Source organism: Monomorium pharaonis, chromosome 5 (assembly GCF_013373865.1).
Source record: "Monomorium pharaonis isolate MP-MQ-018 chromosome 5, ASM1337386v2, whole genome shotgun sequence".
Taxonomy (NCBI): Eukaryota; Metazoa; Arthropoda; class Insecta; order Hymenoptera; family Formicidae; genus Monomorium; species Monomorium pharaonis.
This window is the reverse complement of record NC_050471.1, coordinates 691461-695364: the sequence shown is the minus strand read 5'-3', so window position 1 is coordinate 695364 and position 3904 is coordinate 691461. Positions and strand designations below refer to the sequence as shown.

The 3904-nt window shown below is 37.3% G+C and overlaps 1 long non-coding RNA gene across 1 annotated transcript; it reads left to right on the top strand.

Annotated features, from left to right (window-relative positions):
* The first annotated feature begins 222 nt into the window (after positions 1 to 222).
* On the top strand, positions 223 to 3399 carry LOC118645837. The gene is made up of 3 exons (XR_004963456.1): positions 223 to 1418; positions 1597 to 1673; positions 1751 to 3399. It is a non-coding gene; the product is annotated as an uncharacterized LOC118645837 (long non-coding RNA).
* The last annotated feature ends 505 nt before the right edge of the window (positions 3400 to 3904 follow it).

Here is a 3904-nt window from a genome sequence, read left to right as displayed (position 1 = left end):
TTAAACCAAGAGTTAATTTCTTTTTAATACAAACGAACCAATAATACAGTTTCAAATTATTAGTAAATTGCACGGTGTATATAATTTTGATATATTGCAAAAAATTTTTAGATGAAAACATCGAGCCTCGCCGTGTGTATGGCTAATCTCTTCTCGGAAGCAAAGCTCATGTTTTTGTATGACATTTGGCATACGCCAGACGCAAACCGAAGCGCTAGATTTTTTTCTTTTCCACGAATTTTCTCTTCCGATTCTCAAGGCCAATCAGCTACTTGCCCCCCTGGTCCCCCTCCCACGGTTCGCCAGGCGACTCAGTACCGTGGCGAACACACAAGGGGAAGGTCACGTCGTGTACGCTTCGCGATCGTGCGTTTTTCGACTCCGCAAGAGTCGTCTTTTTAGTGCCGCGAAATGAGATCTCGTCGCGTTCCTCGCGTCCTCGTCGAGAGCGAATTTCCCCGCGGAAGATATCGCCCGGGATGCCGGTGTCCGGCGCAGGTAACGAAAAGTGTCGCGTTAATTGTTTCGTCTTTTTAGTGCCGCGAGGTAAGATCTCGTCGCGTTTCTCGCCGTCCTCTCGTCGGTCGAGAGTGAGTTTCCCCGCAGAAGGCATCGCCGGGAATGTCGAGCCGAGTGGTCGCGTCCCGTCTGTGGGAAATTAGCGCGAAAATCGTGTCGAAATTTTCGTCGCGTCGCGTCGTGTACAAGGTGACGGCCATGTTGTGACGTAATTAATGCACAACGGTCGTACTTTAGGCTTGGTAGTTGACCGTCGCCCGCGTTCGCGTCGTGTCTCGTCTCCGTTCGACACACAGTTGTCCCTTCGGTATCACGCGTTCCTTGGCGATATGCGAGTTTGCAATCATCGTGGATCACTCGCAAACGCCGTCGGGAAACATAAGTGTCGTCGCGAGACGACCAGTGTCGTGTCCCCGTCATTAATTATATCTCGTCTTTTTTGTTCCGCGAGGCGAGATCTCGTCGCGTTCCTCGCCGTCCTCTCGTCGGTCGAGAGCGAGTTTCCCCGCGGAAGGCATCGCCGGGGATGCCGAACCGAATCGGCGGGCAAAGTGATCGCGTCCCTCGTGCCCCTCGCCCCTCTCGTCCGTGAGAAATTGACGCGAAAATCGCTTGAGTTTTTCGTCGCGTCGCGCGTCGTGTGCACAGTGACTATCATGTGTGACGCAGTTCGTGTACAACCGTCGCCCGCGGTCGCGTCGTGTCGCGGTCCCCGTCTCCATTCGATCTCGTCGCGTCCCCGCGTCTTCTCGTCGGTCGAGTGACTCGAGTGTGAGTTTCCCCGCGGAAGGGGATTCCATCGCCGAGCATGCCGAACCAGCTGACGCCGTTAATCGTGTCAAGGGCGTGTGGGCGAGTGTGTGAATGCAACGAGGAAAACATCATCGGTTCATCGGCTTGTGAGTAAATTTATTTATTATATTAGTTAATTTTCTTAGTTAAAATTATTAGTTTAATTTTATTTATTATATTATAGTTTTTTAAATTTTGTTCTTCCCATTTTTACATTTTTTTTTCAAATTTTTAAATATTTTTTAAATATTTTCATATTTTATATTTTTAATATTTTATTTTAAGGAAACGCTGGAATGATGGTGAAATTTAATCAAGGACGATAATGTAGAATCATTAGTGCACAGCTTTAACAAAATTTCGTATGTATTTCTTTTATAGATTTGGAAAATATTATTAAAGAATTGTATAATATATAACATAATATTTTTATTACCAGCAATATCGAGGATTTATCACCTTCATCGACAAATCGTGAAATGGCATGACAAACAATTTCAAGTTTAGGACATATGAGACTCATGTACGAAAGGTGATGCTGCTACCGCTTTTAAGATACTTCTTGGTAAGTGATTTGCTTTCCTAATGCACAATTTGTCTTATAAATAACTCGCTCTCGTTCATAGAGTTCCATGCTCAAAATAAGCTCATTTTGCAACAGGCTGAGTGCTATCGGACTCTATGAATTCGAAGATATAATTAGTCCGAATAAATGATATAACTATTGTTATTATTTACTCGAAACAATTTTTGTACATTACACGACTTAACTAATTGTTGTTACAGTTATCGCTATTAGCTATAATATTTCCATTGTGGAAGTATTTATATTATTTTTATATTATTTATCAAATTTACTATTACGTAAACCAATTGCTCTCCATCAGCTTTTCTGTAATAAAAAGCACATATTTTGAAAGTGTTAAAAATTTGTCTGGGAAAATTATGCGCGTCCAAGTTTTAAATATTTTAATTATTTATTTCCTTTACCGTGCTTTTCCCAATGGCACGACCACTTATTGAGCGGCTTTTATAATATTTATTATGTCTAATTAACGTATTCTCGTATATCTCGTATATGTTGCAACAGAAATGTCCGCGGTTTTTGATCTGTAAGTTCTAGTTAAAAAATTTTTAATATTGCGCAACCCTAATCACATATCTCAGCAGACTCACGTATTAATTTCTACCATTATCTGTGTGATAATATATCACGGCTCAGATACGCTCTGAGTACCACGTGTTAAGTGGTTGTATTTTTATTTTAATATCTTTTTCACAGCGTCCTCTCGCCCTACCATTCGTTGGGTTCCCAACGAACTCAATGCGAATTCGCGAACAATAGTTTTCAGATAAAAAAACAAAAATTTAGAATATTTTTTAATAGCTTAATACTTTTTTTATAATTATATTTAGCGGAGAAAGCAGCTTTGTAATTGTTGTAAAATTTTTTAATACGATTGGTATTTGCCCTCATTGTTAATTTCTATCAGATTTATATGTATAAACGTATAAAAGAATTATATAACAGTTGCAGAGCTATTTTTTCTGTTGAATACAATCTCTATCTCCATAAGAACTAGCAATGCGATCATTATTTAATATCGAGTCAATAAAGATAGCGTTCGCTGTGAACTTGAATTCATTCTTGTTTATCAAACTTTAAACGCTAGCGACACGAACACCGCATGGCATATTTTACTAATATGAATAAAGATATTTTTAGAAGAAAAATATTCTTATTTCCTTTTATAAATTATTAATAACTTTTCCGATTCCGTGGAATTATTATCGGATAATACTTTTGAAATTTTTATTTTATTGAAATGAGATTACATACCGTTAAATGTACATGATTTGCTTACTTAAAGAATTTTGCAGTTTCATAAAAAAAATACATTCCTCTAAATTAAGAAGAAAAATATTGAATAAAAAATAATAATTAATTTAACACCATTATTATTAAACAATTATGTTGTACTCTTTGAAAATAAATTTTAATAAACCTACACATGAAATTTTTTTCTTCTGAATTCACTTTAATACACTTTGTTAAAATACAGCAGATGCTTCTCTTTTTTCTTGACAGTTAATACATATCGTAAAATAAATGTTATGTAAAATAAATATAATGTAAACAGTAGATATATTTATGTATGGAAGGAGGGGGGCATTACACACACACACACACACACACAAAACAGATTTGAAAGACCCGTAAAAAAAGAAAAATGTTTCTTTTATGTGTATAATGGTATATTTATAATTTTTTAAGGGTTTCATAATCACAAAATTACAACATTAGTGAATAATTACAGACGGGAAAATTGGGTCGTCAACGTGCTTTTTGACAACATGAATTATCAAATATTGCCAGCAAAGCAAGTACCACTTGTGTGACAACTATACATTTTCTCACCTTGCCTCTTAATTCCCTCACAACTTTACAAGGATGATGACATTTCTTAAACGAAAATTTACTAAATCACTTTGCACCGCAATATTTCTGCTCGTAAGACACGTACGAAAAATAAATGTTTTCTCATATAAATCAAGTCAAACTATCGATTGAGCCAACTCAGGATTTGATCGG